Genomic DNA, 26,172 nt, shown 5'->3' on the forward strand with positions numbered 1-26,172 from the left:
GAGAACCGGGTTTGATTCCCCGCTCCTCCACCTGCACCTGCTGGATGACCTTGGGCAAGCCGTAGTTCTGATAAAAGCTGTCCTTGAAAATGAGCAGTTTCTGTCAAGAGCTCTCTCAGCCCCATCTACCTCACAGGGTGTCTGTGGTGGGGAGGGGAAGGGAAAGGCGTTTGTAAGCCGCTCTGAGACTCCCTTGGGTAGTGAAGGGCGGGGTATAAATTCAATCTCTTCTTCTTCTAGATCAGACCCTCCTTGAGAGGACCTCAGGTCAGAGACACGGAGCATTTTTAAGGAGTCAGCTCATACACTTGGGCCCAGTTTTCCTAGAGTTGCAAGCAATGTTCCCTCTAAGCTGTGGGGTCTTGTGAGCAAAAATTCTACTTTGTGCGGAGCCAGAGGCTCAAAAACTGTGAGCTAGCTCACACTAACTCAGCTTAGAGGGAACACTGGTTGCAAGGCCGGGAGATGGGGGGGGGGTAGGGTTGCCAGATCCAGGTTGGGAAACGCTTGAATATTTGGGGATGGAGCCCGGGGGAGGACAGGGACCTCAGTGGGGCACAAGGCCTCAGAGTCCACCCTGCAAAAGCAGCCATTTTCTCCAGAGGAACGGACCTCTGTAGTCTGGAAATGAGCTGTAATTCCACAGGATTCCCAGGTCCCACCTGGAGGCTGGCATCCCTAAGTTTACCCATGCGAAAAAACAAGACGTCAGAATGGATCGCCCCACTTCAGACAAGACTTTTCAGGCAAGGGGCACCGAATGCTCCTTTCTGCTAAAACAACAACAACCAGAAAGCCGGTGTGGTCCTCAAAGGGTTGGGGTACAGCCTGACGGGCTCGACTTCTACCTGCAGGGAAGGTTTCTTGCTCGAGGGACCACTCGAAAGCGGTATCCACCCCTTGTCACCTGAACCGATACCCCCAACGCTACAACCACAGAGGCAGCCCCTGCAGCAAGACGCCGGACACAGAGCAGTTTTAATCTATTTGTGCTTTTGGCCAACCCAGCGATGGTTTCCTGAAACACTCACAGGCACGGCTCCAAGCCCCCCACTCAGTCCCCAGCTCCTCCTTTTGTAAAAATCAGAATTAGACTGAGCCTACCTTGCAGGCTTGTTGTGAGGGCAAAAGAGAGAAGATGCGAATTAAAAGCTACTTGTGTGCAGTGTTCCCTCTAAGCTGAGTTAGTGTGAGCTAGCTCACAGTTTTTTAGCATCCGGCTCACACATTTTTGTCTTCGCTCAGGAAGGATGATTCCAGAGCAAACTAAGTTATTCAGTAAGCCAATTCACCTGCTCACAACTTTAATGCCAGTAGCTCACAAAGTAGAATTTTTGCTCACAAGACTCCACAGCTTAGAGGGAACATTGCTTGTGTGCGTGCATTAAGGTTGCCGGGTCCCCCCGGCCACTGGTGGGGGGGAATGTGGTGTAAGGTTGCCAGATCCAGGTTGGGAAACCCCTGGAGATTTGGGGATGGAGCCTGGGGAGGACAGGGACCAAAGTGGGGTACAGCGCCACAGAGCCCACCCCCCAAAGCAGCCATTTCCATCTCTGCAGCCTGGAGACAAGCTGTTATTCTGGGTAGGCTTGCCAAGTCCCCCGGGGGGGGGCAGGGAAACCCCCGCCCGAGAGGCCCGTTACCCACCGGCGGCGTATCGGGGCCTGGGGGGAACCCCACCCCCAAAGCGCGCGACGTGCCCAGCATGAGCACGTCACCCAGAAGTGACGTAATCGTGTCGGGCACATTGGGGCGGGGCCACAATCATCCGAGGGAAAACTCTATGGTTTTCCCTCGGATGATTGTGGCCCCGCCCCCAACGTGCCCGACACGATCACGTCACTTCCGGGTGACGTAATCGCGTCTCGCGCGCGCACAGGGACTCCCGGACCAGCGAACGACTCCCCCGCTCTTCGTAAGGTAAGGACTTGGCAACCCTAATTCTGGGTATTCCCAGGTCCCACCTGGAGGCTGGCATCCCTAGTGCAGACAGAGGTGCTGGCGGCCTTTACGACTCCCCCCTCCCCGGGACAATTTAAAACACCCGCTTCTATGGCCACATCCCCACAATGTATCTTTCAATCAGCTTCTACTTTCTGTGTGCTGTTACTGAGGAATCCGCTGGTTATGATGCTCGGGCCACGTGGGAACATTTTTATTTCCAGAGTCCCAGAGGCTGCGGTGCCTGCCTCCAGCCTGCTGCCGTTTTCGCTACGTCTGCTCTATCGACCGCAGGAATCCCGGCAGGAGAGAGAAGCCGCTTGTGCTGGGATGCCTGCTGGCCTCCATGGGCCAGGCTGACAGTTGCTGAACAGCTGGGGTTGGGGAAGCCGCTCCAGGTTTCCTGTTCACCCTCCAATCCCCTGGGGCCCGGAGCAAACGGGTGCTTGCCTGGAGGGAGGGATTTCTACAGCCCCTTTCCTCCTCCCTGGCCCGGTAACCTCCGTAGATTTCGTATGAACCAATATCATTTTCAAATAAACTCAAGAGGCAGATGCGAAAGGAAGAAAACAGGAACCAGCAGAAAGTCACTAGGATGCATCTGATACCTCGGTGGCTGCCATCTTTGATTCATACGGGTTGATGGATTGGCAAAAGCATTTACCGCAGATTAAAAGTTTGGCCCCGGGGCTTCGGCAAGACGGAGACTGAAAAGAGCCAGCTGCTGAGCAGACAAACATTCAGGCTCTGCCGTGTTTAAGGTTCCCAAATCTGGGCTGGGAACAAGGCTCCCTCTAAGCTGTGGAGTCTTGTGAGCAAAAATTCTACTTTGTGAGCTACTGGCATTAAGGTTGAGAGCAAGCAATTTGGCTACTGCATGAATTAGTTTGCTCTGGAGCCCTCCTTCCTGCGCTAAGACAAAAATCTGTGAGCTGGAGGCTAAAAAACCGTGAGCTAGCTCACACTCACTCAGCTTAGAGGGAACACGGCGTCTAAGCTGTGGAGTCTTGTGAACAAAAATTCTACTTTGTGAGCTACTGGCATGAAAGTGGTGAGCGAGCCATTTGGCAGCTGCATCAATTACTTTGCTCTGGAGCCCTCCTTCCTGAGCTAAGACAAAAATGTGTGAACCGGGGGCTAAAAAACTGTGGGCTAGCTCACTCTAACTCAACTTAGAGGAGACACTGGCTGGGAAACTCCTGGAGGTTTGGGGGTGGAGCCCGGGGAGGGTGGGAACCTTGGTAGGGCACAGTGTCATAGTAAGGTTCCCAAGTCCGAGCGGCGCTGGAGCGGGGGACTCCAGTGCTGCTCCGGGAGTGTCCGCGCATGTGTGAAGCACGCGCCCCCCCCCAACCACGTCACCCGGAAGTGACGCGACCACGCTGGGGGCGGGGCCACGACCATCCGAGGGGAAAACATAGAGTTTTCCCTCGGATGAGTGTGGTCCCGTCCCCAGCATGTCCGACGTGGTCACGTCACTTCCGGGTAATGTGCACGGGGATGTGCTTTGGAGGTGGGGTTCCCCCCGGGGCCCGATCCGCCAGCGGCAGGGAACGGGCCTCTGGGGCGGGGGAAGCCTATGTCATAGATTCCACTCTCCCAAGAAAACATTTCTTCCAGGGGAACTGATCTCTGTAGACTGGAGACAGGCTATTATTCCAGGGGATTACCAGGTCCCACCTGGAGGTTGGCATCCAGAGCCATGGGCTGAATTGGCATTCATCGGAGCGAACCTACCCATTGCTTGGAAGAAGACAACAGAATTCTGGACTGTCTGGGCTTTGGTCTGTACATCCAAACAGAGAGTGTGTTCATGTTTTTGAATGCTTCCACTCATATATTTTTTTTTAAGATCTTTATATAGTATAAGAGCACGCCTGGGAGAACAGGTGAGCATGGAAATGTACCTTATATGGGAGGAAGGTTTAAAAACTGTGGGAGAACGTTCAAAAAGGTGACTTCTCAGCCTGCTGTCTGGAACGGTTTCTTGACAAGTCCCACCGCCTCCTTCAGCATAATTTGCACAACGACTCTACTCGATTCCCCCACCCCGCTTTGTGACCAAACCTAGCCAACGTTGTGCCTTTCAGCAAGAGGCCGTCTCGTATTTCTTTCTAGTATTTCTGAGAGTTTGAACTTGCTCATTTTGGAAGCTATTTTGGAATGTTGTAGCAATAGGGAATATTCTACCCACTATTTCTGAGAAGTGACCTTTTTTTTTTTTAATAGGAAAACACTTAAAATGTTTTTTTTCCCATATGTTGTCGAAGGCTTTCATGGCCGGCGTTCATTAGTTGTCGTAGATTTTCCAGGCTGTATGGCCGTGGTCTTCGCATTGCAGGACCTGTCGTTTTGCCAGCAGCTGTGACTGGCATCCTCAGAGGTATAACACAGAAAGATGGAGTACTCTCTGTGTCAAGGTGAGAAGAAAAAATAGAGGAGCTTTCCTGAGGAGGTTCTTTTTTATATAGATTGTTTCCTGAGGATGTTTTCCCCCCTTGTACAAGGCATCTTTCTTTCCTTTGCAACCCCTGCAAGCAATTTGAAAAACCACGCTGCGAGAATTCTGAGCACAGATTTCCATATAGCTTGATGGTGTGCCAAAGACATCGATTCTGAAAGGTTAGGGAAAGGGCAGGAAACTGTATCTATACCTATTTAAATTTAATCCATCAACTGGTAAAAAGTCAGGTGACAGAAGTCGTCTTCGATCATCTATTGGGTACCCTCCAAACTACTGCAAGGCCAGGCAAAGAGAGGGAGGGGCTGTGTCTGAGTGGTAGAGCATCTGCCTTTTAAGCAGAAGGTCCCAGGTTCAATCCCTGGCATCTCCAGTTACAAGGACCAGGCAGGTGGGGATGGGAAAGATCTCTGCCTGAGTCCCTGGAGAGCTGCTGCCAGTCTGAGTAGCCAATACTGATCGGGATGGACCAATCAGGATAAAGCAGGTTATTTTAGGGAAGAGCCTCTGCCTTGCATGCAGAAGGTCCCAGGTTCAATCCCTAGCATCTCCAGTTAAAAGGACTAGGCAGTAGGTGATGTGAAAGACCTCAGCCGGGGACCCTGGAGAGCTGCTGCCAGTCTGAGTAGCCAATACTGATCGGGATGGACCAATCAGGATAAAGCAGGTTATTTTAGGGAAGAGCCTCTGCCTTGCATGCAGAAGGTCCCAGGTTCAATCCCTAGCATCTCCAGTTAAAAGGACTAGGCAGTAGGTGATGTGAAAGACCTCAGCCGGGGACCCTGGAGAGCTGCTGCCAGTCTGAGTAGCCAATACTGATCGTGATGGACCAATCAGGATAAAGCAGGTTATTTTAGGGAAGAGCCTCTGCTTTGCATGCAGAAGGTCCCAGGTTCGATCCCCGGCATCTCCAGTTAAAAGGACTAGGCAGTAGGTGATGTGAAAGACCTCAGCCTGGGACCCTGGAGAGCTGCTGCCAGTCTAGGCAGACAATACTGATCCTGATGGACCGAAGAGTGATTCAGTAGAAGACAGCTTCATGCATTCGGGATGCATCACCCTTCGTACGCCAGGTGAGTTTCACTGATGTTCCCCGCTACCAAACAGGTCTTTAATAATGCTGTGGGCACTCGCTGGAGCCAATTAGGTTTTCCGGGCCTGTGATCCTGATAAGAGAGAGCATCCCTTCCCACTGTGGACTTAGGGCCCAGGGAGTCAGGCGACAAGGCCTGCGTTCCCAAGCAGGAAACAAAAACCACGTAGGCGAATCCTGAAACTGTGAGAAATAGTGCCAATCAGCATAAACGCGCTGCTTCATCTGCATACTTTAATCGGTTGCGTAATCCGCTGATTTATTTCACAGCACCCTGAAGCTTTGTAGGATAACAGGGCCAGTACTGGGGAGAGGCTGAGGAAAGAAGCGCTCAGGCATCGGCTGCAAAGGCGGCGGCGGGGGGAAAAAAGGGTTACTGGGGTTGGGCGGGGAACTCAAAGGGAGAAACGGAGAGCTGAAAAGAGTGAGCCTTCTGCTGGGCCGGGATTTCTTTTAAGCAGGGCTCGCTCTGCCTTCAGTGGATTTCTCCGTTACCCTGAGGACCAGAAACTTGCGTCGTTTTCCATAAACATTTAGGTTTCTGGAACGACGCGGCACATCCTGCGCCGCGAGTTCCGATTTCGAAACTTGCTCCGGCCACGCAGATTCCCAGACTCCCACCTTCTAGCGAAACACGCGCATCCAACTCGCCCACTGCCGGATGAGACTACGGGGAAATAAACAGGAGGCGTTCAAAAAGTCCTCTCCGCGTGCTGCCTGTCTACACCAGAGCCCGGCCCGAATCTGCTAACCACACCGATCACGGCCGCCTGGGCCACGGCAACACTCTCGCATCATTAGGGCGAACCACAGCCAGCGCCACAGGAATCTGGAGTACGGCAGAAAGTGGACGAGGCTGTACCGAAACCGGAGAAGGAAGACTCAAGAGACGGCAGTGCTAAGCTCTGATCAGATGAACCCACACCCCGCAAACCTCCCCCCCCCTCCCGAGCCACATCACCATAGAGATCCTTGTTGATTTTCTCCCATTTCCTTTCCAGTCATTCAGTGGGTGGAGGAAACAATTAGAAATATTTCTTCTTCACTGCTTCCTCCTTAAATCTTGCTCCAAGTTGAAAATAGGGTTGGGTAGATGGTTTCAACAAAAATACTGAAGAGGCTTGATAAAAATTTATCGACCGATACACGCACACGGGAATCTGAAAGGACTTGCAGGGGGGCATTTCATTTTCCCCTTATCCCTTTCTCCCACCCAGGGGTCATTTCGTAGAAAAAGAGGTGCAGGAGCTCATTAGCATAACTTATTTGCATAGGCCACTCCCCCTGACATCACCGGAAGTGTGTCAGAAGGCAACACCCACCGCTCAGGCTCCACTGGACTGTTTTGGATCGCTAGCTATTGGGGGGTGGGGGAACCTGCAGAGCTTGTACCTGAATAAAACTTGCCACTGGACTGTTTTGGACGGGGGGGAGCTCTGCAACTTACCTGGCTGCTTCCTGCTCTGACTGAGGGCTGCTGGGAGCAGGGGGTGGGGCTTGTTGCGTGTGCCCGCCCCCTGGGCTCTTTACTGCCAGAGCTCCGCTCCTGTGAGCTCCTGCAGGAAATGACCCCTGCTCCCACCATTTCCCCATTCCCTCCCCTGGCACCCCCTACAGCCTCTCCCCTTTCCCTGCTTCCTTCTCTCCTCCCCACTCACCAGCCAACCAACCCATCTTCAGCTTTCCCTCCTTCCCTCTCCCTTGTAGCCTCTCCATGGGAAAACTCTGCCCAAGTTGGTGCGGGCTGAGCTGGGCCCAGTTGCATGGTTGGAAATGTTCAAGGACTTGCGCAGGGGGACGCCTCACTTTCTCCTGTATCCCCTCCCCACGCTATTTCCTAATTCATCTGAAGAAGTGTGCCTGCACATGAAAGCTTCTACCCGGAATAAAACATTGCTGGTCCTAAAGGTGCCACTGGACTCGGACTTTGTTCTATTTTGCTTCACATCAGCACGACTGCCCACCTGAAATCGAAATTAATTACTTATTTACTTTATTTATAGCCCCCCTTCCTTGCTGAGGCTCAAGGCGGATGACAGAGTGTGAGAAAGTGCGATCAAATGGCTCAGGGCATCCAACAAACAACACAATAGGACATTAGTAAAGGTTCCCTTGCTCGAAAGCCAGTCGAATCCGACTCTAGGGTTGCGGTGCTCATCTCCGTTTCAAAGCCGAAGAGCCACCGCTGTCCAAAGACGTTTCCGTGGTCATGTGGCCGGCATGACTAAACACCAAGGTGCACGGAACGACATTACCAGGGCTATTTTTGGGCAGGAACGCACAGGAACGTAGTTCCGGCTGGCTTCGGAGTTGGCCACGGCCACTACAGCCAAAACCTCTGCGCCTGCGTGGCTACAGAGGGAAGGCCTGGAGAGCGACCCCCCCCCCCCAGGAGTCACCGGGGCTGACCCGCCTTGGTTCTTGAAGAAGAGATCCAGCTAGCCTGGGCAAGCTGGAGCAGGGCAGTGTTGGGGGACTGAAGTAGAAATCCAAGAACCCACTGCGGGCTCCTTATCCGGACGCTCGCCTCTTGTTTTATTCCCGTGGATATTGAAGGCACCATATAAAAGTAGGGCAATAATTTCCTCCCAGCTCCACAATTTTAATTGCGTTTTGCCCAGCTTAAGGGCCAAACTTGACACAATTTGGGAAGAGGCAGTTGTTTTTTCTCATGCCGTCGTCTCACGGATGTATAAAGTGGGCTTAATTTTTAAAGAGGGAAAACAGATGAGGGGAGCTGAACTCTGACTCTCCCCCCCCCCCCGGCAGCCGTTTCGTTGCGGTGCCCGCTACCTGTTTTCAAAATTCAAAAAGTGCCCGCAGGTTCAAGAAGGCTCTGGGAAGAGGGGACGTCTGCTCGAACCACCACAGCACACTGGCTCCCATTTCAGAGAACAGTTGCTTGATGAAGACCAGCTAGATTCGCGGCTGAAATGTGGTTATTTCTTGATTATAGCTCAAAAAAAAAAAATGTGTACCTCTTTGCCGAACGGGGTTTACATTGTGCTCTCCTCCTCCATTGTAAACTCACAAGAACAACCCTGTAAGGCAGGAAAGGCTGAGATAGGATTGCCAGCCCACAGGTGGGAGCAGGGTTTTTGTTTTTTAAAAAAGGAGGGGGAACAGAAACATCTTTTATCACTCCACTCCACTTTTTAAAACACCCAGCCGGATTAAGAGTCCTGGAGAACGTGAAGATTCGTACAATGTTTGGAGGTAGTTCGGTTGCCATTCCACAGCGTTTGCTTTTAGATTTCTTCCTCTTAATCAGGTTTCTAAATAAGAGTCATCAGCCTTAACCAATTGGATAAGGGACATTGGTTTCTTATCTCTTTACATATGCTAACTGGTTCAGTCCTCACATACGTACTCTCAACAAGATCTCTTCCCTCTGTACTGTAGTGTATTTCTTTTTCAGAATAGTATATTAGAATACGGAATGTAATGCATGGAATACTGGAATGTTCTGCTGACATACCACCGCACCCACCTCAAAAAAGAAAGAAAAAAAATCCCTGTTAAGTGACCTCCACGCTCGAGAGGAGACGAAACGTGAGTCTCAAGTTTACTTCCCACATCTAGAAAAGATGCCTTTACACATTTATCCCCTATTTTGACATATTTATTGCTTTGCTCTCCTTCCCCCCTTAATTAAAAATCAAAACAACTGTTGACCTTACAACCTTAGCTTGTTAGTTTTGTCTTTGCATATCTTACAACATCTTCATCATGTGACATGCTGATTTGCTGTTCAGCCCCTGTCTATAAGTCTGAACTCTCGCTTCCTTCCCAATGTATTTGAAAAAGCGTGCATGCACACAGGAGCACATACCTTGAATCAACCTTCGTTGGTCTTAAAGGTGCCCCTGGACTATAAATTTGTTCTGCAGTCATAACCAAGATAGTTTCAGAGGGTAAGCCACGTTGGTCTGCAGTAGAAGAGCTGGATTCGAGTTCAGAAGCACATTCTGGACCAACAAGATCATCAGGGTAAGAGCTTCCAAGAGTCAAAGCTCCCAAGAACATAAGAGAAGCCAATGCTGGATCAGGCCAATGGCCCATCCAGTCAAACACTCTATCACACAGTGGCCAAAAATACCAGGTGCCATCAGGAGGTCCACCAGTGGGGCCGGGACACTAGGAGCCCTCCCACTGTTGCCCCCCCCCCGAGCACCAAGAAGACAGAGCATCCCTTGCCCCAGACCCAGAGTTCCTATCTATACCTTGTGGCTAATAGCCACCGATGGACCTCTGCTCCATATGCTTATCCAGTTCCCTCTTGAAGCCGTCCATGCTTGTAGCTGCCACCACCTCCTGTGGCAGTGAATTCCACGTGTGAATCACTCTTTGGGTAAAGAAGGACTTCCTTTTATCCGTTCTAACCCGACAGCTCAGCAATTTCATGGAGTGCCCACGAGTTCTTGTATTGTGAGCAAGCCTTTAAAAAAGATGGACACCAGTGCTTAAAAGGGCCTGTGGAACACTTAACGGGGTTGGGGGGGGGAAGAATTTGCCTGAAGCAAAGAGAGGAGCCGGGAAGCGGGAGCCCACCCGATCCCGTGGCTCGCTCCCAATCTCTGAAACCCAGACAAGGGATCTGACCCGAGATTCCTCTGCATCAGCCCTTTTGGACCCTCAACGACGGAAATGCGATATTGACTTCTGACCTGTTATGGCACCTCAGAAGCACCGGGGAGACTAAAACAGCACCCAAGTGAGCACGCGGAGCGTCTTGGCCACGCCAGCCCGACGGAGCGCGCCAAGAAAAAGTGAGCTAATCCATGAAGACACTTCTGCAGAGTCCCAATTCTCAGACTCACTTGCTCCGGAACAATCCCCCCCCCCGGATGACCCGAAGGGTTTTAACAAGCTGCGTTCCTAAACGCAATACCAAATCCTGCCTCCCGTCTCAGAGGCCCCTGGCTGAGTAAGAAATCTGGAACCCGGGATGGAGTCTGAGTCATGGGGCTCTCAAAAGCTCTCTGGCATCTCTGTTCGGTTCCTGGCCGGTGGGACCTGGCCTTTGACAACCGGGAGAGTTCAGCCAAGAGCACAAGAACCGAGCGCTGAGAAAACAAAACCCATATCTCAGGTTCTCTCGCTCGCTGTCGCAACTCTCTCAAGGCAGAGGCAGCGCTCCTCGGTCTGGCTTGCACAACCAGTTTGCCTGAGAACACCACTCCTTAAATTGCTTCAGCCTTCAGCTTCCTTGATCAAAGGGGTGCAGGGGTGAGATGGCCTGATCTTGAGGCAGGGCCCTGGAACGTCCTCCTCGGAGGCTGAAGCCCGGCTCTCGCTGACTCGGCAAAACTATGCCTGGACTCTTCCGTCGCAGGCTGTGTGTGAGTGCTCGCAAGACCAATGCTAAAATAAAAATTCCTGCATGGCAAAAAGTTAGCATGCCAGGGGGAAGGCGAAGCTGCAACCATGTCGCCAAGCCCTTGTTTTCTGCATGCAAGGATTTTGTTTTGGAGGAGTATTCTGTCATGTGAATGCCACTGAGCCACAGACCCTCCAGACAAGGATTCATCCATGGACCTGCAGCTTAACAGGCCCGTATCTATGGTGGGGCTTTTGGGGACACCGCCCCTTTTCTTAAAGGCACAAGAATTTCTCCTGCAAATGCTTTTTCCAATTAAAGGCGTGCACTCCTTTAAGCAGAGTGAGGTGCTATAGTTGACTAATTCCTGCATTGAGCAAGGGGGTTGGAGTAGGTGACCTCTAGGATCCCTTCTAACTCTGTGTCAAGAAACTGGTCTCCTTTCCGAGAGCTTTTCTGCCTAAGTGTTAGCTGCCTTGACTGTAGAAGTCATTACGCCCCGCCTGCCGGCTTGTTCTCAGAATTGTTGCTCAGGCTGGCAGAAGTGATTAACTTGCAGCAGCTGAGAAGTGTCGTCTAAAGTGGCCGACAGCTTGCAATTTAGAGATCTGTCCTGGTAGCAGCTTTCTATTGGCTAAATGGCTTTTCTTTCTGCACTGAGAGCTTCAGCCCAACCAGGGGGGAAAAAATGCCCCATAAGGCACAAAATCCTGGCCACGGGCCTGCAGCTTAATACCCAGAAGCAACCCAAACATAACTCAAAATAATTCTATGGGAGTTTTTGCAATGCATAAACTTTTTCATGGACCAGAGCCCACTTCTTAAGATGCAAAGAATCTTCAGAAATTCTGTGTCCCAGCATGCTTTTGGCCCTGGAACACACCGGTATGCAAGCACCTCTTGAGGAGGCAGCATCAGAACAAGAACCAAGAGGAAACCACCTAGAGGACAGGAAGTGCTTGCTGGGTTGCCAGGCTTAGATGCCCAACCAAAACGCCAGCAACATGGCACCCACAAGAGCAAGAGGAGGATGATCACTTGCCAGCAGGTGGATCCAGAATACATAAACTGAGGCACGCTACTGTGAAGGTAGTCTGAGGAATGCAAGAACAGCTGGTGCATCGTGTTCTCCTAGCCCAGCTCAGATTGCCTTGGGGGGGGGGGGGAAGGGACACCTCTGCATTATTTGCTCCTCCAGGACTGTAGTTCTCCATCACACAGTGAAGGTTCTGGTTCCAGGTAACATGACCAAATGAACCCCGGGAAGCGTGACACGTGACGCGGAGGCAGGTCATGGCAAACCACCTCTGAACGTCTCTTGCCTTGAAAACCCTACGGGGTTTTACGTGCCAGGCAGTCAGCTTGTGTGCCACTGGTCCACCATGGCAAGCCACAGTAGACTCTATCTGACCAGGCAGGGAAGCTTTACAGGAGTCGATCCCCTTTATTTTTATCTCATATTGTGGAAGTACAGGCAAACAACTTTTCTGGAACAAAGTTGGAGTCCAGTGGTGCCTTTAAGACCAACGTTTACTTTTGGGTATAAGCAGGGGTCGTTTCGTAGGAAAAGAGGTGCAGGAGCTCATTAGCATAACTCATCACCATAACTTATTTGCATAGGCCACGCCCCCTGACATCACCGGAAGTGTGGCAGAAGGCAACAGCCACCGCTCAGGCTCCACTGGACTGTTTTGGATTGCTAGCTATTGGGGGGGGGGGCATGCAGATTTGCCCTCACAGAGGAGGGAGAGCTTGTACCTGAATAAAACTTGGTCTTGAAGGTGCTACTGGACTGTTTTGGCCCGGGGTGGGGGGCTCTGCAACTTACCTGGCTGCTTCTTGCTCTGACTGACAGCTGCTGGGAGCAGGGGGTGGGGCTTGTCGCATGTGCCCGCCCCCTGGGCTCTTTACTGCCGGAGCTCCGCTCCTGTCCGCTCCTGCAGGAAATGACCCCTGGGTATAAGCCTTTGTGTGCATGCACACTTCTTCAGGTACATATGCACGAAAGCTTATACTCAGGATTAAACTTTGTTGGTCTTAAAAGCCACCTTGAGCCAGCTTGCCCGGCAAGGCGGGATATAAATGCAAAATAATAAATAATAAATAAATAATATTCAAAGGTGCCACTGGACTCCAACTTTGTTCCGTTGTTTCTTCCCAAAGAAACAGGGTTTATCCAACACGGCATTTCTGCGGATCTAAGGACGTCTGCCTAGAGAACATGATTTCTGCAGCTGTCCCCTCTCATGGCAACCTCAAACATCCCCTAAAATCTTAGAACAAAATTGGAGTCCGGTGGCACCTTTTAAGACCAACGAAGTTTAATTCTGGGTAGAAGCTTTCGTGCACATGAACACTTCTTCACACAGAAGCTTACACCTGGAATTAAACTTTTGTTGGTCATAAAAGGTGCCACCGGACTCCAACTTTGTTCTGTTGCTTCAGACCAATATGGCTGCCCACCTGCACTTTGCTAGAGTTGCATGCAGACTTTAATTTCTAGGTCCCTTGAAGCAGAGGGGCCTTTCATGGGCCAAGGTTAGCTGGCGTCTTCAAAGGGATGAGTATGGACACAGTTAAGGGTGGCGGACCGGGAGACAATCAGCTGTGACCCATCAGCCAGGAAGATCTCCTGCAAAATCCCCACGGAAGCGAACGTGATTAACCGTAAGGTAAAGGTAAAGGTTTCCCTTGCTTGAAAGCCAGTCTACTCAGACTCTAGGGATATGGTGCTCATCTCAGTTTCCAAGCCGAAGAGTCAGCGCTGTCCAAAGACATTTCCGTGGTCATGTGGCCAGCATGACTAGACGCCGAGGCGCACGGAACACTGTTACCTTCCAATCGAAGCAGTACCAGTTTAACTACTTGCAATTTCTTGCTTTCGAACTGCTAGGTTGGCAGGAGCTGGGGCCAGAAACGGGAGCTCACTCCGTCACGCGGCACTCGGGTCTCCAATTACCAACCTTCCAGTCTACAGTTCAGTGTCTTAACCACTTGAGCCACCGCCCCTCAAAGCTCCTCCATTTCGAGGAGTCATATGCAGGCGGAAGTTCTGGCCGACGTTGTCCCGAGTTCATCGGACAAGACCAGAGATGCCATTCAGGTTAGGTGCCAAGATGTCTTGGCCTGGTCTTGCAGAAACGTGTATTGAGGCCTCTGAAGGTGGAGGCTATCTGGTACAGATTCGAGATGTTGACGTGGAAGGTTCTTATTTCCTCCAGCTGCCGCCCCCTCCTCCTCTTCCCCCCTTCCCACCCGAAGTCGAGAAGCGGGAGAAAGTTGGCCCTGCACAGCTGATCGGGGCTTTCCAAGCAGTGTGAATCAAGGATCGGCCGGGGAGGGGAAAGGAATGTCTCGCACTCGGCACATCTTATCCCCCCAAACAGTTGTGTTGACGCTCTCTGCACAGTGAGGCCAGGATGGAGAGCCCGTCCATCTGGTGGCTAGAACGGACTCCAAGACATTTTTTGGCAGCCAGCGTCCTCCGCTGGGGTGTGACACCTGCCCTCCTCAGCTTTGAACCGAAATAGCCTGACCTCGGGGGCCTCCCCTCGAAACCCACAAACAGCCTCGTACATATTTATGGGTTGAGACCCGTCCAAGGAGCAGACACCCTTTCAGACACAAACATTCGGGCAGCGCAGGCTGCTTGGAAAAACACACAAAAGCAAACTGAATAGCCCTGTGCGCCCACCAGTAGTTGCACCTTTGCCATCGCTGAACTTTTATTAGCTACCTCCTGGGCACTTATTTTTCTTATCGTCTCTGTCATGATCTGGGCTTTGCCACCAGAGGCCTACTAGGCCCAGGGAGCCTGGCTAGCAGTAGGTGAGGCTGGGCCTACAACTCCCAGAAGCCCCTGAATGGTTTTGGAGCCAAAATTGACCAATAGGAAAAGAGGAGGGCTTGGAATAAAAGATCTGGAGCAGCAGGAAAAGCTGTTCTTCTTCCCAGGGAACAGGACCAGGGGGGGCTGCTGTGGGGGAGAGACCCTCATCCTGAGGGAAGGGTGAGTAGCCTAGTGCCACTTGGAATAGTGAGATAGGGACAGTATATATTTAGATGTGTTAGGGCATTTGATTTCTTTTCTTTTCACCCATTTACTGTAATTATTCTGCACCTTGGTTGTTTGGCCTCTTATAAAATAAACTATTTTCATTGTTCACTCTGCCTGGCCCTCATGCCTATTATTCGGCCAAAAGGAAGGTCTTGGGAGGGTGCTCTGGGCCTTCTCAAGGGATCCTAAACCCAAAGTGGTGGCAGCGTCAGGTGACACCCTACCTGAGCCGTGACAGTCTCCTAGGCAACTTCTTAACTAGTTTATAATGATGTGGTATGGACATGAAATTTCTGATCCCCAACTGGGGCTAGGGGGCTGGCTGAGGGGCAGTGGAGCCCGGAGTTGTCCCAGAATTACAGCCAATCGCCTGGCTACAGAGGTCCCCTCTGGAGAAAATGGTGGCTTTGCAAGGCAGACTTTACGGCAGGGGTCCCTAATGTGGTGCCCGTGGGCGCAATGGCACCTGCCAGTACCTTTCCTGGTGCCCACCAAGTTCTTTTAGAGAGTGGGTGGGGCTAGGCAGGGTTTTTGCCCAGCAGGGCTTCTGATTGGTTGTGCAAATTAAAAAAAGCATCCTTGTTAAACAAGACTGCTGCCTGAAATGTTGAGGAGGTACTATTAGAGTTATATATAATCTTGATCCACAACATTTTGTGGTTGCCTCCGCCTCCTCTGGAAGCCATGTTGTGACTGTGCCCACCACCCTGTGTCAGACTCCCAAAGGTGCCTGCAAACTCAGGTTGGGGACCCCTTCTCTATGGCATTGCATCCCTGCTAAGCTCTCTCCTCAAACGCCACCCTCTCCAGAGCCAGTTTGGTGTAGTGGTTAATGCATGGACTCTAATCTGGGTGAACCGGGTTTGATTCCCCACTCCTCCACATGCAGCTGCTGGTGTGACCTTGGGTCAGTCACAAGGAAAGGTGTTGGTCGGAGCCCATTGGCAGCACGTTGGAGACCCCTGTTCTAGGTCACCCTTAGCAAGAAGCTGCAAACTGAATTTCAAGCCGGTTTGCAAGCCCCTGGTTAAGAGGGAACCCTGCTGCAGCCTAAGCCATTCATTTATTTAGAACCAGTGTATGCCACTCCCCAAAGATTGGCTCACGGCAATGAACAATTAAAAAAAAACAATTAAAAATGCAGATCGAAACAATAAGTCATAAAACAGTTCAATAAAGCCAACCTCACTGGCAATAAAACTCTCCCAGTGTACACAGTCATAAACCAAATGGCCAATAAAATCCACAATGCCTCAAACATCCGAAAACAGTCATAGCAGCAAAAAGGCTGGTCATAAATACGTCACGCGGGCAGGGATAGGGGTAGGAGACCATAAAAAGTAATAACTCAAAAGCCAGGAGGAAACTCCCATGGAAATCCTAGTAAACAGAAATGGTTTAGCTGGGAGAAGACCAAACGCTAATCAGGGTAGGGACCTGTTGGGCCGTAAGGGGAAGGCCTTCTAAGGACGGGGCACCACCACTGGAAAAGCCCTATAAGGCATAGTTAGAATTGGCCTTCCCAGTAATGATATTCCCAGAAGTAATGTATGGCTGCGGGAGGTGGACCATAATGAAGGCCGAGTGCCAGAGAATAGATGCTGCCGAATTATGGTGCTGGAGAAGACTCTTGAGAGTCCCTTGGACTGCAAGGAGATCAAATCAGTCAATCCTAAAAGAAATCAACCCTGACTGTTCCCTGGAAGGCCAGATAATGAAACTGAAGCTCAAATACTTTGGCCACCCAATGAGAAGGGAGCACTCACTGGAGAAGACCCTGATGCTGGGAAACATTGAAGGTCAAAGAAGGGGACGATGGCAGAGGATGAGATGGTTAGACGGTGTCATAGATGCAATGAACATGAAGTTGAACCAACTTCAGAGGACGGCGGAAGACAGGAAGGCCTGGCGTGATCTGGTCCATGGGGTCGCGAAGAGTCGGACTCGACTGTGTGACTGAACAACAACAACAACAGAACTGGTGTAGGCTTAACTTTTAACTAGATATTTGGTGGAGGGACTCCCATGCAAACAAGAAGAGCCTGCATGATGTCACAGACCTGGCTTCCCCTGTGGCTCTAGGGTAGAGCATCCGCTCGGAGTGCAGAAGGTCCTGTTTCAAACCCCCCCCCCAGCATCTCCGGTTCAAAGGTGATGCGAAAGACCTCTGCTAGAAACCCTAGAGAGCTGCTGCCAGTTTGAGTAGACAGTACTGACCCTTCATGGACCAATGGTCATATACGGCAGCTTCCTATGTTCACACGCCCCTCTGCCAGGACCCTATCTGAAAAACAGTGAAGCAGATCTTCCTGTCTATAAAGTAGATGTCCCATGTGTGAGTGCCAAAATGGGGAAAGGGATCACTGGAGGACAGGAGCCATCAGAAGTATGCGGGGGGAAAGACAAGCCATGTTCCTTCCAAATTTCAAAAAGCGGTGGGAACGAAGGGCTGTGCGGGTATGCTGATGCTATGCGGCAAGCAGACATTTCTTCTCCTTTGCGGTCTCCCTTGCCATCTTCATTTGGAGTACAATATCAATCCCCACAACGCCTGAAGCTCCTTTACATGGAATCAGACCATTTGTCCATCAAGAACATAAGGACATAAGAGAAGTCAATGTTGGATCAGGCCAATGGCCCGTCCAGTCCAACACTCTGCCACACAGTGGCCAAAAACACCAGGTGCCATCAGGACTCAGGAGGTCCAGCAGTGGGGCCAGGACACTAGAAGCCCTCCCACTGTTGCCCCTGCCCAAACACCAAGAATACAGAGCATCACTTGCCCTAGACCGAGAGTTCCTATCTATACCTTGCCCCAGCCTGAGAGTTCCTATCTATAAATTCAGTACTGTCATTGGGAGAGGCTCTACCACTGAGTCACCGCGTTTCCCACCAAGATAGGAACAATAGGCACACACTACAAACAAACATTGAGTCCAGTGGCACCTTTAGCAGGGCTATTTTTGGGCAGGAACACACAGGAAGAGTTCCGGCTGGCTCCCGAGTTGGCCACACCCAGCAGGAACTCATTAGCATAACAGGCCACACCCAACAGCAGGAACTCATTAGAATTGGCTACATTAGGGGTGTGTGGCCTAACATGCAAAGGAGTCCCTGCAACAAAAAAGGCCCTGGGTTTTGACAACAAACAAGGTAAACAGAATAAGAAGCAAAAGGTGGTTGTGGCTGGATAACCACACTTCTGGTAACATGGGGGTGCGACCTAATATGCTGATCAGCGGTGCAGTCAGGGGGTGTGGCCTAATATGCGAATGAGTTTCTGCTGCTGGGTGTGGCCTATTATGCTAATGAGTTCCTGCTGGACTTCTTCTACAAAAAAAGCCCTGCCTTTAAGACCAAATAGGTTTACGTCTGTGCGTAAGCTTTCATGTGCGTGCACGCGAAAAGCTCATGCCTTGAATCAAACTTTGTTGGTCTTAAAGGTGCCGCTGGGCTCGAACTTCGTTCTGCTGCTTCAGACAAAGATGGCTGCCCCCCCAAATCTACAAACAAACATGTCTTCCTAGGTCTGCACTTTTTAATATTGATTTGTGTCCTTGTTTCTTCCCTCCTGAGTAGGTCCACGGGGTATGCATCAGATGATCTCACTTGATCCTCTCATACAGTCGCGCAGGCCGACAGAGTGACGGTGTCTGAAGTCACCCAACGGTTCCTGCCAGGGTGGAACATTTGTACTTTGGTTTCTCTCATCCCAGACTCTAGCCACTGTGCCACACTTGCTAAGAAACCACCTCTGACACATTCCCTCCAGTGCCGAGCTCAGCAGCAGAAGATTTTCTTTGCAGAGAACATGTTGTGGTTTCAGTTTTTTGGGGGCCCCCAATTTTAAACAATAAAGTCAAAAAACAGGGCTGGGGGGAAAAGTCCTTTGCTTGAAAATTCGCTCAGCTGCTGCCAGTCAGAAGCCCTGGGCTAAATGACCTACCAGCAATGCTCCCTTGTGAGCAAAAATTCTACTTTGTGAGCTACTGGCATTAAAGCTGTGAGCGAGCGATTGGGCTACGGCATCAATTCGTTTGCTCTGGAGCCCTCCCTTCCTGAGCTGAGACAAAAATGTGTGAGTCGGAGGCTAAAAAACTGTGAGCTTGCTCACACTAACTCAGCTTAGAGGGAACACTGCCTGCCAGCTGTAGAGGTTAGAGTGTTGGACTAGGATCTGGGAGACCCAGGTTCGAATCCTCACTCTGTCATGGAAGCTTGCCGAGTGATCTGGGGCCCATCTCAGCCTAACCTACCTCATAAGGTTGTTGTGAGGATAAAACACGGGAGGAGAGAGTGACATACATGGGGGCTTTTTTTTTTTTTTTTGAAAAAGAGGTGCCGGGATTTTCAAGAGGGAAATGAGGTTTTCAATCTGTATATTGAACGCTCATGAACTTTTAAACATTTTAAAAACAATTTTGTCGAAGAGGTTCCGGAACTCAGCTCTGGTGTGTTCCCCTAGAAAAAAAGCCCCGCATATGCCCCTCTGGGTTCCATCAGGGTGAAAGGCGGGGTGCAGATAGACTGAAACGGCGCCCCGAACCGTCAGCGCCTGCGGCCGCTTTGCATGTTCGTTCAGGATGACTTCTTATCTTCCGATTGCAGGGATTAAAAGGGATTCAGAAAGCCTTCGCCAGCGTTTGCGCGGTGCCAGATTGCCTGCGATTCCGCTAACTCAACAGCCAGCGTTTTCGTGTGACACAACGCGCGTGTGTGGGGAGGAGGCGACGGTTCTCCCGGTTATATTGCTGAGCTGCGCCCCTTTTCCTGCAAACACGATCCGTCAGGGATTGTGACGCAACCCCCGTCACCACCACCCACAGAGAGCGGGCGGGTCTGATAGCAGGAAAGGGCTACGCGGGACTCGATTTCGCCCTGGCAACGTCTGGCAGCCAGCCCCACCTCCGCACCCCTAGGCAGAGATGTTCACGGCATAAACACACACACACAAATACTGTAAGACAATGTCATACCTCCAGGCTGACAGCAACCTGGCTACATCTGTTGCTCTCTGCATATTTCTTGCAGCAGGTGGAAATCTAGGGGATGCCTGGCTCATTGGTCCCGTTCCAAGGCACATGCACACCCAGCCTGAGCAAGCAGCTGTGTGTGTGTGGGGGGGTATTAAACAGAGGCTGGCCAAAGAAAGGACAGAGTGCCACCAGCCATGGCTTAGCCCAGCGGCTCTCAACCTGTTCGGTATGGTGGCCCACAAGTCCAAATTTATTTGGTACGGCGACCCCCATCCAGGGCTGGCCCAAAGGTTTCTAGTGCCCAAGGCAAACTATGACCTTTGCACCCATCTGGGCCAGTACGTCATTTCCCACAATGGCCAACCAGACATTTTTGAGAAACCAACAAATGTCACATATCGGGCTGCCAATCCCCAGGTGGTGGCTGGAGGATGGGATTACAACGGAACCCATAGAACCAGAGTTGGAAGGGGCCATGCAGGCCATCTAGTCCAACCCCCTGCTCAATGCAGGATCAGACGAGAGCATCCCTGGCAAGTGTATGGTTTATCTCCAGGTGACAGAGATCAGTTTACCTGGGGGGGGGGTGATGGCTGTTTCGGAAGGTGGAATCTATGACATTATACCCCACTGGAGTCCCTTCCCTCCCCAGGCTCCCCCCAAAAAACCTCCAGGTATTTCCCAACCCAGAGCTGGCAACCCCAAGTGCACAAAGGGTGCATTTGCTACCAGTATGAAGATCAAATCAGTCAATCCTAAAAGAAATCAACCCTGACTGTTCCCTGGAAGACCAGATAATGAAACTGAAGCTCAAATACTTTGGCCACCCAATGAGAAGGGAGCCCTCACTGGAGAAGACCCTGATGCTGGGAAAGATTGAAGGTCAAAGAAGACGGGGACGGCAAAGGATGAGATGGTTAGACAGTGTCATAGATGCAACGAACATGAAATTGAGTCAACTTCAGAGGACGGTGGAAGACAGGAGGGCTTGGCGGGATCTGGTCCATGGGGTCGCAAAGAGTTGGACTTGACTGTGCGACTGAACAACAACAACAAATGAACCCCAAGCAAGTGGTGCTCCGATCAGTGTTCCCCCTCAGCTGAGTGAGTGTGAGCTAGCTCACCTTTTTTTAGCCTCCATCTCACACGTTTTTATCTTAGCTCAGGAAGGAGGGCTCTAGAGCTAACTAACCTAGGCAGTAGCCAAATCGCTCGCTCACGACTTTAATGCCGGTAGCTCACCAAGTAGAAATTTTGCTCCCAAGACTCCACAGCTTAGAGGGAGCATTGGTTCCGACACACACAGCTTTTGCATATGGATAGGTGACATCTTAGCCATTGACCACCCTCTTCTCCTCCGTTACTCCTTCTAATCCCCCTTGCGATTCTAAGAAACTCCCTCCAGTAACCATCACGACCCATTTTACTTGACCGACATGTATACACAGCCGAGAAAAACAACAACTGATAAATTACATGGAAGATGCTGTTTCCTGGGGCAGATCTTGGTTTCCAAAATATAAAAGCGAGCCACAGAAAGTGCAGGGGGAAAGGGTTGGCCCATGACCGAGTTTCACAGGTTTTGGTTTTGGGGTCCCAACCAGTGTTCCCTCTAAGCTGAGTTAGTGTGAGATAGCTCACAGTTTTTAGCCTCTAACGCACACATTTTTGTCTTAGCTTGGGAAGGATGGCTCCAGAGCAAATGAACTTATGCAGTGGCCAAATCGCTCGCTCACAACTTTAAAGCCGGCAGCTCACAAAGTAGAATTTTTGCTCACAAGACTCCACAGCTTAGAGGGAGCATTGGTCCCAACCCACAGGTTGGGAAACACTGGCTTAACCCACAGGACAAGTCAGAAAGGCCAAGACGTATGGAGGGGCACCCCCTTTGCTATTGTTCAAGAGAGATGGCATTGGCCATGCGTTTATGCATTCTCTCCCTGCAGGGTATTCCATCCCACACTTTAACCTCCAGTTAAGGAACAGGGCAGCAGTAATAGCGATGGTAACTCAGGCTAACTGAGGTTACTGCATAACGAGGACTGGAAAACAGCATTCCCCAAATAGATCTCAGCTAGGCAAGAACCCTGGATTACCCTTAGCTGGAGATGAGCAAGACAGACTGATGGCCGAGCCTAGCCTACTGGATAGATCAACAGCTGGAATTAAGATTGCTGGGAAAAACATCAACAACGTCAGATATGCAGACGATAACACTCTAGTGGCAGAAAGTGAAGAGGACCTGAAGAGCCTCTTGCTCAGAGTGAAAGAGGAGAGCACAAAAGTTGGCTTGAAATTGAACATCAAAAAAACTAAGATCATGGCATCTGGCCCCATCACTCCTTGGCAAACAGAAGGGGAAGTCGTGGAAGCAGTGACAGAATTCACGTTCCTGGGATCCAAGATCACTGCAGACGGTGACTGCAGCCATGAAATTAAAAGACGCCTGTTCCTTGGGAGGAAAGCTATGGCAAACCTAGACAGCATGATAAAAAGTAGAGACATCACCCTGCCATCAAAAGGTCCGTATGGTCAAAGCAATGGTACTCCCAGTAGTACTGTCTGGCTGCAAGAGTTGGACCATAAGGAAGGCCGAGCACCGAAGAATAGATGGCTTTCGAATTATGGTGCTGGAGAAGATTCTTGAGAGTTCCTTGGACTGCAAGGAGATCAAGTCAGTCAATCCTAAAGGAAATCAACCCTGACCATTCCCTGGAAGGCCAGATACTGAAGCTGAAGCTCAAATACTTTGGCCACCAAAGGGAGCACTCACTGGAGAAGACCCCGATACTAAGAAAGACTGAAGGTCAAAGAAGAAGGGAGCGGCAAGGGATGAGATGGCTAGACAGTGTTACTGATGCAACAAACATGGAATTGAGCAGGCTCTGGAGGGTGGTGGCGGACAGGAGGGCCTGGCGTGATGTGGCTCATGGGGTCGCGAAGAGTCAGACTCAACTGTGTGACTGAACAACAACAACAAAAAGCAGACTTGGGCAGAACACACACAAACAAAGATGCCTTAAACTGAATCCAGACCACTGCTCCACCAAGGTCAGTATTGTCTACTCAGACTGGCAGCTGCTCTCCCGGGTCTCAGGCAGAAGTCTTTCCCATCACCTTCTACCTGATCCTTTAAAATGAAGATGCCGGGGACTGAACACCTGGGGCCTTCTGCATGCAAATCAGAGGCTCTTCTACTGAGCCACAGACTCACCCCACAAGTATGTGGAGCAGGGCTATTTTTTGGGCAGGAACGCACAGGAACGGAGTTCCGACTGGCTCCTGAGTTGGTCATGCCCAGCAGGAACTCATTAGCATAATAGGTCACACCCAACAGCAGAAACTCATTAGGATTGGCTACAATAAGGGGTGTGTGGCCTAACATGCAAAGGAGTTCCTGCTCCAAAAAAAGCCCTGGGTTTTGACAACAAACAAGGTAAACAGAATAAGAAAGGAAAGGTGGGTGTGGCTGGATAACCACACTTCTTGTAACATGGGGGTGTGACCTAATATGCTAATGAGTGGTGCAGTTGGGGTGTGGCCTAATATGCTAATGGGTTTCTGCTGTTGGGTGTGGCCTATTATGCTAATGGGTTCCTGCTAGGCTTTTTCTACAAAATGAGCCCTGATATGGAGTACGGGGAAAAAACCAACATGGAAGCCGGGTGATCTAATGGAAGCTCCAAAAAAGCTCTCTGGTTTGGAAGCCAAGGCAGAGACAAGCTGCTGTGCGGAGGCAGTCTTCATGAATTGAGTGTAGCTGGGGTCTGTGAGGGTCAGGTGCCTTCATATCACAGCAGCGGGACTCAGCAAATGCAGCAGCTGAAGGTCGCAACTAGGGAACAAGCTGTTTCTCCACCTACAGCTCCAATTGTGATTTACACGACTTTCCTGAAAGCAAGCCTAAAGTATCCTCCCTCCATTGACTCTCTGATTCAGACGTGGATTCTGTGGAACCCTCTACGCAGCCACAGATACAGAAATGTTCCCAGCAAGAAACCTTGTTAGGGAGGCAGGCTTTCAAGAACAACCACTATGTGTTCCCGGTAGAGAAATAGTTTCAACCAGGGGTCATTTCCTGCAGGAGCGCACAGGAGCGGAGCTCCGGCAGTAAAGAGCCCAGGGGGCGGGCACATGCAACAAGCCCCACCCCCTGCTCCCAACAGCCCTCAGTCAGAGCAAGAAGCAGCCAGGTAAGTTGCAGAGCTCCCCCCCAGCCCCCCGGTCCAAAACAGTCCAGTGGCACCTTTAAGACCAAGTTTTATTCCGGTACAAGCTCTCCCTCCTCTGTGAGGGCAGATCTGCACGTCCCCCCCCCCCAATAGCTAGCAATCCAAAACAGTCTAGTGGAGCCTGAGCGGTGGGTGTTGCCTTCTGACACACTTCCAGTGATGTCAGGGGGTGTGGCATATGCAAATAAGTTATGCTAATGAGTTCCTGCACCTCTTTTTCGATGAAATGACCCCTGGTTTCAACCAAGACTCTTCTGAGTCCAACATATCCAGCTGCAGCGGAGTCTGCACACTGCAACGCCGATTCCTTGCTCTGTGAGCTCCTCCTTCCATATGGCGTTTGTGTGGGAGTGGATAATGCTGCTGTGATCTTGCACTGAATGTGTTTGGATCAATCGCTCCTCAGACCCAGACGCAACAGGATTACCTGCACCGGTAAGCGATACAGCCAGAGCAGCAACATAGGGAATATGTGGTCTTCTCTGGGTAGTTAGCTCCTACTTGTGTGCTCAGAAAGTAACCCTTCACATAGAGATGTAAAATTTCTGGAAATGTTGAAGCTCGGGGAAAACGGAAATTTTCGGAAAAATTGAAAAAAACGCTACATTAGCACTTCTTTTTTCTTTTCTAGATTGAAAGTCATTCTGTTACTTTAGGAACATAAGATATGGCTATGGACATTTTTACGTGGCATGAAATTATCACAACTAGCCTATTAAAAATATAGTGTATCCAAACAATTATTACAGAGTACCCACCCACATGCAAAAACAAAACTGAAACCTTTTTCTTTTCTTGTGACAATAGCACCTCCTAAAGGAAGAAATGCATCTTGTTCTTGCATTGGAGAGTTCAGTTTGTAACCTAGGACATGCTTGTCCTCAGTGCACAGAAATTAGATCAATCTGATACCATACATATTTTTTAGAAGTTATTTGGAAAATACTTGAACACCTTGTCTTAAAATATTTTACTCATCGTGTTAAAATAAAATGTTCCATAATCAATTTCTTTTATTTTTTTCAATTTTTCGGGGAAAAAACAAAAAGGGCTTCAGGAAAAAAAAACGGGAAAAAATCATCCTCCCCCCCAAAAAATTTTTCCATTTTTTTCCGGGCCTTCACATCTCTCTACCTGCACATCTGAGTTTAATTCAGAAGAAATCCCTTGGATTTCATGGGTTCACATCAGGTTAAGGGGCCTTACCTTAAGACCTCTTCTGAATCACAACACCTATTGCATCAGTGTGGAAAGGGATGATCTTTGAGTGGTGTCATCTCAGAAGGAAAAACAACTCCGAAACAAAACAAAACAAAACAAAAAAATGCCACATGTTGCGGTGAGCTGGGCTTTCCCTGAGTCTCTTCTCCCTGCCAAGCATCGACCCAACCCAGACTGGCTAAAACCCAGCCTGCGCCCACAGCACACGGTGGTCTGTTGCAAGGGCCTCTCTTGCAAAATCAGGGCCTCGCCTACGTGAACATGGGCCAAGGGTGGGAGCTTAGAAAACAATACGAAACTGAAATAATTCAGCGTAGAAAAATGGTACATGAGTGACTTGCGCAAGTTGCTTGTCGGTATCGCACAAAATGCTTGGCAAGGATGCATGCATAGTTCGGGCAAAACCCCGAACCGTCCCTGCAATGCACGCTTGGCCAAAACATTGGGGTCCCCTCCCTCAGTAAGGAGAGGCACCCCTAGAAGAGCCAGAATTCAGGGTATTTCCTTAGCCACACTGCTTGCAAAACTGGGGCTCTCCTCCCCAGCCAGCTACGAAGATGGTTTCTTTTTTTAGGTTCGGGTTCCTGATGAGACGCAAATAATATCTGGGTATTCTTCCTGCGCGGGGATCCCTGCCAACTTTCCAACCCAATGTGTCAGCAATTTTAAACCTAAGCAGTACCTTTTCCAAATTCTCCAGGTCGTTTTCCTTGGCCTGGAAACAAGAGAGAGAGAGAGAAAGAAAGGGGGGGGAGAGAGAGCGAAACAGAGAAAGAGCGGCAGAGACAGCTAACCCTGGAGATAAATTGAAGCCATCACATCCTTTTGTCCGGCCACCCTGCAATTTCTTTAGAGGCAGCAATCAGGTTTG

The 26,172-nt window shown here is 50.4% G+C and overlaps 1 protein-coding gene and 1 non-coding gene across 2 annotated transcripts in view; one reads left to right on the forward strand and one right to left on the reverse strand.

Moving 5' to 3' along the window:
• The window catches only part of EPHB3 (EPH receptor B3), an 89,142-nt gene that overhangs the window by 23,844 nt on the left and 39,126 nt on the right, over positions 1 to 26,172 (reverse strand). The gene's annotated exons all lie outside the window — the stretch shown is intronic.
• On the forward strand, positions 4,704 to 4,775 carry TRNAK-UUU. The gene has a single exon. It is a non-coding gene; the product is annotated as a tRNA-Lys (tRNA).

Source organism: Gekko japonicus, unplaced genomic scaffold, assembly GCF_001447785.1.
Source record: "Gekko japonicus isolate JY-2015 unplaced genomic scaffold, Gekko_japonicus_V1.1 scaffold1739, whole genome shotgun sequence".
Classification (NCBI taxonomy): domain Eukaryota; kingdom Metazoa; phylum Chordata; class Lepidosauria; order Squamata; family Gekkonidae; genus Gekko; species Gekko japonicus.